The sequence below is a fragment of the Pinus tabuliformis genome, chromosome J (assembly GCF_031772625.1).
Source record: "Pinus tabuliformis cultivar Carrire ecotype Pingquan chromosome J, CPIR1, whole genome shotgun sequence".
In the NCBI taxonomy this organism is placed as follows: domain Eukaryota; kingdom Viridiplantae; phylum Streptophyta; class Pinopsida; order Pinales; family Pinaceae; genus Pinus; species Pinus tabuliformis.
This window is the reverse complement of record NC_142295.1, coordinates 1,554,989,276-1,554,999,957: the sequence shown is the minus strand read 5'-3', so window position 1 is coordinate 1,554,999,957 and position 10,682 is coordinate 1,554,989,276. Positions and strand designations below refer to the sequence as shown.

The following is a 10,682-nucleotide window of genomic DNA, read 5'->3' as shown; positions in this document are numbered from 1 at the left end:
AACCAACAAGACAAGGAACAAAAATTTAGCAACAACCCTTGAATTCTTGGGTATAGGGTTGAAGGGAAGTGTTAGTTTTTGGTAGCATCGAAAGTGCTCTAGCCTTAAAAATTGGTGGAGAGGCTAAGGCACATGAGTTTTAAAGAACCCATAAACCGTTTGGTGAAATACCAACCGGACTGTATTTATTAAAATAATTAATATTTTTAATGGAGTTCTTTACACCCTCTCTTCAAATTTCCCCTTCACATGGATCTAATATTCTCAATTTTTTAAAATTTAGACTATTATTACCATTATAGTACAGTAAATATTGTCAATCCATCACACTTACCATTATAGGAGATTAAATATTGTCTGTCCGTCACGCTGAAGATGGGCTGGCGAAATGGCTTTGGCATAGATAGATGGATAGATGATGCCTGACCTTCTTTACTCTCTGGCCGAAGATCTTTGTCCTCCTCGCATTCAAAGTCCATGATGATCTTCAAACCAGCGCGTTTTCTCACAAGCCTTGCACCTGCAACAATTTGCAAAATATTTTGAGTTTATAATCATTCATCACACCATATCATATCAAAATAGCACGGAGAAGCCAAATTGTCTGGTAGAGGGTGTTCACAGAGGAAAAGTCCAGTGATAACTTGATAAACGCCCCAAATATAACTTGATTGAATATTCTTTTTCCCATCAAATAATATCTAATTGAATGCTTGTCAATGTGGGTCGTCGCGTCAAACCCAAAGGAACCATCGCGATTAGTACTTCCGCCCTTGCCAATGCTCTACTAGAAGAATGGCCACGAGAAAATCCAACACAGAAAGAGACAGAAGCCATTAATAACTCCGTTCGGTATAATAAAAATAACAGTCAAATCCCGGTGCCAAGGAAAGACATTCTACGTGAAGCTATTACAGTGGACTACAATGTCTATGGCATTCTTCTGAAATGGTGCGTGAGCTCGAGGGCACTTGTAGAGGGAAGACAGGTACATGCCCACACCATTATATCTGGTTTTTCATCAATTCTTTTCATAGGAAATAATGTCGTCAACATGTATGCCAAGTGTGAAAGAATTGAGGATGCACGCAAAGTGTTTGACAGAATGCCTCAAAGGGGGGCAATCACATGGACCACCATAGTCACTGGGTATGCTCAGAATGGACCCGCAGAGGAAGCCTTAAAACTCTTTGGGATGATGCACAGAGCACGAATGAGATTGAATGAATTCACATTTGCCAGCGTGGTCAAGGCAGGCGCCGAAATTGCGGCTCTGGGAGAGGGTAGACAGGTTCATGCTTCTATTCTCAAGACAGGATTTGATTCGGATATCTTTGTCGGCAGTGCGCTTGTTGATATGTATTCCAAATGCCGTGTGGTCGAGGAAGCGCGGCAAGTGTTTGACCGTATGCCTGAAAAGAATGTCGTTTCATGGAGTGGGATGATTGCAGGGTATGCTCTGAATGGGAAAGATGAAGAGGCTCTCAAGGTGTTTTGGCAAGCGTTGATGATCGGGTTGAGGCCGAATGATTTTACTTTCTCGACTGTTCTTTCGGTTTGCACGAATATAACGGCGCTTGATCAGGGCAGGCAGGTTCACTGCCTCAGCTTAAAATCTGGATTTGATTCATATACTTTTGTGGGTAGTTCTCTTGTTGGCATGTATGCGAAATGTGGGTGTATAAAAGAGGCAGGTCGACTGTTTGACAAATTGCCTCAAAGAAATTTGGCTGCATGGAATGCGATGATTATAGGATGTGCACAACATGGGCTAACAAAGGAGGCCCTTGAGCTCTTTTCAGAAATTGAAATGACAGGAATGAAACCGAATGATGTCACATTCCTTTGTGTCCTCTTTGCGTGCAGCCATGCAGGGCTAGTTGATGAAGGCCAGCAATACTTCAATTCTATGAGTCGAGACTGTGGCATTACACCAAGAGGGGAGCACTATGCCTGCATGGTTGATATTCTTGGTCGCTCTGGACGGTTGAAAGAAGCTGATGAGTTCATCAAACAAATGCCATGTGAACCAATTGCGTCCTTGTGGGGTGCTTTGCTTGGAGCCTGCAGAATGCATGGCAATATGGAGTTGGGTAAACTTGCTGCAGAGAAACTTTTTGAGTTGGATCCGCACAACTCGGGTACTCATGTGTTGTTGTCTAACATATATGCTGCTGCTGGAAGGTGGGAAGATGCTGCAAAAGTAAGGAAGATGATGAGAGAACGTGCGGTGAAAAAAGAGACAGGACTTAGCTGGATTGGAGTTAAAAACAAGGTGCATACCTTTGTTTCAGATGACAACTTACACCCTCAAGCAAAAGAAATCTACGCAAAATTAAAGACATTGAATGAGCAGATGGAGGCAGCAGGATATCTGCCTGACACAAAATTTGTGCTTCATGATGTGCAAGAGGAACAGAAGGGGGCCCTTCTTTCCTTTCATAGTGAGAAGCTGGCAGTTGCCTTTGGGCTTATCAGTACACCAATGGAGACAACTATAAGGATCATGAAGAATCTTCGAATGTGTGGTGATTGCCACAATGCCATCAAATTCATATCGAAGGTTGTTAAGAGAGAAATTGTGGTAAGGGATACAAATCGTTTCCATCATTTCAAGGATGGAGTTTGTTCCTGTAGGGATTATTGGTGACAGTATGTTGAATGAGTAGCAAAGTAATCAGTGATATTTTGTGGGCAGGCTGGGTTCACATAGGTATCATTCTGCTTCAAGGAATGTTGAGGATGTGATTATGGCAGATAATTATGACAAGAGAAAACACCTTCAAAGTTTTGAGGCGTAAATCTTATGTGAACTGGGATTTTCCAATGGAATACTTTCCCAGATAATATCCTCATTCGGATTTTTTTTTTGTAAAACCAGATAAGTCCAAATTGTCAGCAACTCCATGCCTATTTATGTCTTGGGCTCTTCTTCTTGTGCATGTGATTGCAATTGCTCTTACCAAAAGATGAGGAGATGAGAAGTACATAGCTTGGAATTTATCTTTTTCACATAGCATTCTAGACCTCCACACATACTAGGAACTTATTTATGTCCTGTAGGGATTATTGGTGACAGTATGTTGAATGAGTAGCAAAGTAATCAGTGATCTTTTGTGGGCAGGCTGGGTTCACATATGTATCATTCTGCTTCAAGGAATGTTGAGGTTGTGATTATGGCAGATAATTTTGACAAGAGAAAATGCCTTCAAAGTTTTGAGGTGTAAACCTTATGTAAACTGAGATTTCCCAATGGAATACTTTCCCAGATAATATCCTCATTCAGAAATGTTTTTGTAAAACCAGAAAGGTCCAAAGTGTCAGAAACTCCATGCCTATTTATGTCTTTGGCTCTTCTTCTTGTGCCTCTTACCAAAAGATGAGGAGATCACAAGTACATAGCTTTGAATTTATCTTTTTCACATAGCAGCGAGGAACTTAATCATGTTCTGGTCAGGATAAGAATTCCATTAAATACCTACGCTTGATTCAGACAGGATAGTCTGCTATGTCAACATGTTCAAATCATTGCTCAGTTCCTTCATGTTCAAATCATTGCTCAGTTCCTTCTATATGCTTAAGTGCTTTGGAGATTGATCAACACATCAAAGTGAAAGACGTGCAGTTCTTGGCACATGCAGCACATATCTCTCCTAACTTTACTAGTAACTAGGATACCATTTTCTTAAATTGTAGCTGCATCATAAAAACATGGACACCACTGTTTTGTACTGAACCATGTTATGAAGAGTTACAAGCGGCACTTATTTGTAATTATATTTAAATTTATGATGATCCATTTTATTGCTATTTATTAGATTAGGGGAGCATTCATTCTATTCAAATTGATTGTAGGACTTGGAAACGTTTCTTTTATTTTGAAGAAGACTAACTACATTGTATAGCTTTATAATGCCCAAGAATTAATGTGGTGCAAAACCAATTCAGAGACCATGGATTTTTTATCTTCTCATCTGGAAATGCATTTTTAGCAAAAACTCTGCCAAGTTTTTTTCATAGATAGATCCAAAGTTGAGTGAACTTGTGAATTTGAATATTTTGGACTGTACGGGCTCTCTTTACAGATTGTGGCTGCCTTTGGTAGGTTATAATTGTGAGAGGATGTTTTTGGAATTTAGTCCCCTGTAAATTATCAAATGTCAATGTTTGGATGCCAATCTCAAGTATTATACCAGTGAGGCTTAGCTACATTATCATAAACTCCTGACTGAGCTGTTCATTCTAGTTATGTCTGTCAATGGAGTTTTCGGTATACACGTCAGTTGGATAATATTTTGAGTGGAGATCCTGGGATTTTAATAAGAGAAATTATCAGGGATACTTTCATGAATCGATTCTTCAAGTTCAATTTCATTTTTGCTATGAAACAGGAGGTAAATTACCGAGTCTAAAGTTAGCTCTGTTTCTAGGAAATAAACTGGTAATTCTAAGGTGAATTCTGTTTCTACTATGTTAGAAGATCTTACAGCCTTCGTGGTCAACTATTTTGAAGCCTCGAAGGTTTATGATTCTCCTTAGTCTCAAGGCCCCTTTTCCCTGAAAGTGATAGTTCTATTAATTAGAAAAATCATAAACATATATAGTGTCATAATGCAAAGTTTGACCTTCTCACTGTGAAAGCAAAGAAGGGCTTTGGTTATACCATTATGATATAGTGTCAGTTATGCCATCTTCTCGTATAGTGTCAGGAACATGCCATCTTTGAATTTTGAACTCTGGGCTCCCATTTTTTTTTAGTGTCACAATGAAAAGCGATAACCCTAAATGGGCAGGCAGAAAATTTGATTAAGACAACTATTCATTTAAAAAATTCATGAGATCTGATATTTTCCACTCTGGGCTTCTTTGTACCCTATCTTGCCACTGATCACTAATGCTTTGACAACATTCTTTCCCACCCCCTTGCTGTTTGGGATTTCCTGCCCAACCAAGGGAGCTAGGCCAACCTCTAACATTCTTCTTCACTCCAGTTCTCATAGTAGCTGATTGTCTATTTGAAACTCTTGATGACTTCTTTGGTGCTCTAAGGGGTTCACAGTCGTTATCCGCTCAAAGATGCAGAGGGGACTCTTTGCTAGTGGTGTAGGAGTTTGACTACTAATGTGCAAGAGCTCAATCTGGCAGTTTAGGGGGTTGACTGTTAATGTGCAAGAGCTCAATCTACAGAGGGGACTCTTTGCTAGTGGTGTAGGAGTTTGACTGCTAATGTGCAAGAGCTCAATCTGGAAGCTTAGGGGGTTGACTGTTAATGTGCAAGAGCTCAATTTGGCAGTGTAGCTCTGAAATCTAGCCTTTATAATCGAGATAGAATTCAAAGATCTCGACTTCAAACAACTGGTTGTGGAAATGAAAAAATAGGTAAACCCACCTATCCAAATTCCTCTTCGTGACACCACCTCCATGCAATTGAAAATCTTATTTTAAAAATATGTAAGAAGAGATTAAAAACCAACAAGACAAGGAACAAAAATTTAGCAACAACCCTTGAATTCTTGGGTATAGGGTTGAAGGGAAGTGTTAGTTTTTGGTAGCATCGAAAGTGCTCTAGCCTTAAAAATTGGTGGAGAGGCTAAGGCACATGAGTTTTAAAGAACCCATAAACCGTTTGGTGAAATACCAACCGGACTGTATTTATTAAAATAATTAATATTTTTAATGGAGTTCTTTACACCCTCTCTTCAAATTTCCCCTTCACATGGATCTAATATTCTCAATTTTTTAAAATTTAGACTATTATTACCATTATAGTACAGTAAATATTGTCAATCCATCACACTTACCATTATAGGAGATTAAATATTGTCTGTCCGTCACGCTGAAGATGGGCTGTCGAAATGGCTTTGGCACAGATAGATGGATAGATGATGCCTGACCTTCTTTACTCTCTGGCCGAAGATCTTTGTCCTCCTCGCATTCAAAGTCCATGATGATCTTCAAACCAGCACGTTTTCTCACGAGCCTTGCATCTGCAACAATTTGCAAAATATTTTGAGTTTATAATCATTCATCACACCATATCATATCAAAATAGCACGGAGAAGCCAAATTGTCTGGTAGAGGGTGTTCACAGAGGAAAAGTCCAGTGATAACTTGATAAACGCATATAACTTGATTGAATATTCTTTCACATCAAATAATATCCAATCGAATGCTCGTCAATGTGGGTCGTCGAGTCAAACCCAAAGCAGCCATCGCGATTAGTACTTCCGCCCTTGCCAATGCTCTACCAGAAGAATGGCCAAGAGAAAACCCAACACAGGAAGAAACAGAAGCCATTAATAACTCCGTTCGGTATAATAAAAATAATAGTCAAATCCCGGTGCCAAGGAAAGACATTCTACGTGAAGCTATTACAGTGGACTACAATGTCTATGGCATTCTTCTGAAATGGTGCGTGAGCTCGAGGGCACTTGTAGAGGGAAGACAGGTACATGCCCACACCATTATATCTGGTTTTTCATCAATTCTTTTCATAGGAAATAATGTCGTCAACATGTATGCCAAGTGTGAAAGAATTGAGGATGCACGCAAAGTGTTTGACAGAATGCCTCAAAGGGGGGCAATCACATGGACCACCATAGTCACTGGGTATGCTCAGAATGGACCCGCAGAGGAAGCCTTAAAACTCTTTGGGCGGATGCACAGAGCACGAATGAGATTGAATGAATTCACATTTGCCAGCGTGGTCAAGGCAGGCGCCGAAATTACGGCTCTGGGAGAGGGTAGACAGGTTCATGCTTCTATTCTCAAGACAGGATTTGATTCGGATATCTTTGTCGGCAGTGCGCTTGTTGATATGTATTCCAAATGCCGTGTGGCTGAGGAAGCGCGGCAAGTGTTTGACCGTATGCCTGAAAGGAATGTCGTTTCATGGAGTGGGATGATTGCAGGGTATGCTCTGAATGGGAAAGATGAAGAGGCTCTCAAGGTGTTTTGGCAAGCGTTGATGATGGGGTTGAGGTCGAATGATTTTACTTTCTCGACTGTTCTTTCGGTTTGCGCGAATATAACGGCGCTTGATCAGGGCAGGCAGGTTCACTGCCTCAGCTTAAAATCTGGATTTGATTCATATACTTTTGTGGGTAGTTCTCTTGTTGGCATGTATGCGAAATGTGGGTGTATAAAAGAGGCAGGTCAACTGTTTGACAAATTGCCTCAAAGAAATTTGGCTGCATGGAATGCGATGATTATAGGATGTGCACAACATGGGCTAACAAAGGAGGCCCTTGAGCTCTTTTCAGAAATTGAAATGACAGGAATGAAACCGAATGATGTCACATTCCTTTGTGTCCTCTTTGCGTGCAGCCATGCAAGGCTAGTTGATGAAGGCCAGCAATACTTCAATTCTATGAGTCGAGACTATGGCATTACACCAAGAGGGGAGCACTATGCCTGCATGGTTGATATTCTTGGTCGCTCTGGACGGTTGAAAGAAGCTGATGAGTTCATCAAACAAATGCCATGTGAACCAATTGCGTCCTTGTGGGGTGCTTTGCTTGGAGCCTGCAAAATGCATGGCAATATGGAGTTGGGTAAACTTGCTGCATAGAAACTTTTTGAGTTGGATCCGCACAACTCGGGTACTCATGTGTTGTTGTCTAACATATATGCTGCAGCTGGAAGGTGGGAAGATGCTGCAAAAGTAAGGAAGATGATGAGAGAACGTGGGGTGAAAAAAGAGACAGGACTTAGCTGGATTGGAGTTAAAAACAAGGTGCATACCTTTGTTTCAGATGACAACTTACACCCTCAAGCAAAAGAAATCTACGCAAAATTAAAGACATTGAATGAGCAGATGGAGGCAGCAGGATATGTGCCTGACACAAAATTTGTGCAATGTTTTCAACACTTACAATGTTGACATAGATGAAGGAGATTGAGCTAAGTCATCGACTATTTTGTAGTTGTGAGTAGCCTTTGAGTTATGTCATGTTCACCGTAAAGGCCCTTTGACCATATTTGGGAAGGGTTCTATTTTCACTCTTAGAGAACCTCTAGGTTGATAGGAGACCAGTGCCTAGGACATCTTAATTAGTGTTGTCAAATTTGTCTGAAGGACTTGTAGCACCATAGTTTAGAGAAAGGTAGATTTGCTTGTCCTGTTTGTTGCTAGATATCTGTTGATACTAGGGAGATCAGTCTTGTCTGCAAGATCGATTTATCTGGCCAACAAATTGGCGACCATACTGGGGACTTGATTTTGGTTTTTTTCTTTTCCTTTTTCTTTGACTTGAGAAACTTATCCCTGTTTCTGGTTTTTGCTTAATGTGTGTGGGATTGGGTAGTTTTTAAGATCTGGATTTTTTTTGTTTTTTCCAAAATTTTGAAGAGGACCGCACTTTCTTTTTACAAGACAGTGCGGACATCCCCGCACTGTTCCTTTAGTGCACAGAGTGGTACCGCATCTAGTTCTACTGGAAGCTTGCGGACCCTGTCAAAATTTTTGAGAAACCTAAAATGTTTTCATCCAGTTAGGTTTAGGTTTTATTTACGGCTTTTAGTCTACCCAGATCTGTATTTTTCTGTCAAAAAGCCTTGTTTATGAGTTTCTTTCAACAAATTCTTCATCTCATCAATCTCCATTAAGTTAATTGGGTGTTTTGAGTCTCTTTTTTGAGAAATTCTTAATTTGATTTCCTTTGGTCATTACTTGGAGGTTTGTCTCAGTCTTTTCACAATTTTGCATCTTTTTGCTTTTGTTTTTGCAAAAAAAATTTCCCCCTCATTCGCTGGGGGGGGGGGCTAAATTGTGTATGAGTGTTAATCGCCTTTGAGTGTTTTTATTTTTTGATCTTTGGAACTCTCACCCAATTTTCTTGACTTGCACTTGATTGGTTCTTAGATTACATTAGAATCATCTTGTGTTTGAGAATTCTCTTGCATAGATCACATTTGCATAATTAGAATTCTCATTTTCAAAATATGAATGAAAAATGTGCATAGATTACATTTGCATACTTTTCAAGTGAATTGTGCATAGATTACAATTGCATAGTTTACATTCTGAAAAATCAATCGTAGATTTAGATCAATTTTCTTTGATTTGAATTTACATATTTTTATGCTTGTTTTTAACACACAAACATAAAAATAAAAATAAAAAAAACTGTTTTGGAATTGATTTGCATTAATTTTTCTTGATGAAATTAGTGCATTAGAGAATTTGTTATATTTTCTCTTAGTGATTCATTTTTTGCATTGTTGGAAGTGAATGGAAACTCTCTCCTTACTTTAGTTAGGATTCATCGAATTGAAAAGATTACATTATCATATTCGATTGCATTCAGTTTTGGGTCGGGTCATAACACCATTCGTTTCATATCCATTTACCCTTTTGAGTAATAACAACCTAAATAACATAGCGCTTAATTAAAATTCATCCAGTAATTTTTACATTTTTAGGGCTCTTTCCACTAATCTAGCTTAGGCTAGTGTCTTGGAATAGGTTTTAGTTAACTCTCCAAGACAGTAAAACAAACAAGTAGTCGATCTTGCGGTAGGAAAAATTCCAATTGTTGCATGTATGCTCTGGGAAGCTCCTCCTAAAGGAGTCAAGCACGAGATCATATCTGAACCAGTGAGGTAATCAATCCTTCTTCATTGGGAAGGATAACAGATATACACATATTAAAAACGGTAAACCTCGGATTGACCATTGTCGAGGAGCTTGGAGTCACTTGTTGGTAAACCTTGGATTATGTCAAGGAGCCTTCAAGGGGATTGAGCTTTGTTACTCTGCCCTTGCGTGTGTATCGGATCGTAGACTGTTCCCCCAGGTATATTTGTTTCTGTTGGTAACCTTAGTGGCCATAATCTATAGGATTATTTCCTAAGGTGACGGTGGAGGGAAGATCCCATTGTACCTGGAGTAGACGTCGACTAGACTCACTTGGACTCTCTGGGGGGTTCTCTTCACTCGAGATGGTTTTGTGAAGAAACTTGTGCCAGTCTATTTCATTAAGCAGGTTGTCGGGGTAACTGTTCCAACCACCCTTTCTGTATTAAATTTCTACTAAGTTGGATTTCATCACCAACTAGTGTTTTTAGTATGGGAAGTTACTGTTTGTGTGTGGTTTGACTCCTAGATTTGATAGCGCGTGTTAATTTGTTTGTTTTTACTTTTAGAGACCATAGGTGTGAATTGTGAATTTTAATTGTTAGGTGTGAATTGTGAATTGTTAATTTTAGTTTTAAATTGTTAATAAAATTCACTAAAGTTGAATATAATGGCAACTGTTCCGGAATTTACCAACCAAGGAACCCCTCTTAACGAGAATCCTAGTACTTTTCCTTGCTTTGGAAATGTTGATCCTCCTTATATGGCTACTTTGTCATTACCTGGATTTACAATAGGTTTACTGATATGGTTATTTTCAACTTCGTTGGCCCCAAATACTCCAATTGTTCCACCTCAACCGAATGCTTCACCTCAACAGAGTTCACCATCTCAACATCACCAACCTTCTGTTGACCCTTTACCTTCTTCGCCTAATATTTCTTCCTCCATTTCTTCCTCTTCACTTGGTAAAAGCCTTGACGCTAGTAACCAGGTGGCTAAGAAGAAGAAGAAGCAAGATAAGAAATAAGTCAACCAACCAACCATGGCTGTAAGTGTTAGTTGTGTTGAGGAAACCTCCAACATGCATTGTAAACCCAAATAC

General features: G+C 39.5%; 2 pseudogenes; both read left to right on the top strand.

The window, feature by feature from the left end:
- The first annotated feature begins 386 nt into the window (after nt 1-386).
- LOC149233424 (putative pentatricopeptide repeat-containing protein At5g52630 pseudogene) lies at nt 387-3,492 on the top strand (annotated as a pseudogene).
- Nucleotides 3,493-6,169: 2,677 nt separating this feature from the next.
- LOC149233423 (putative pentatricopeptide repeat-containing protein At5g52630) overlaps nt 6,170-10,682 on the top strand; it is a 44,294-nt pseudogene continuing 39,781 nt past the window's right edge.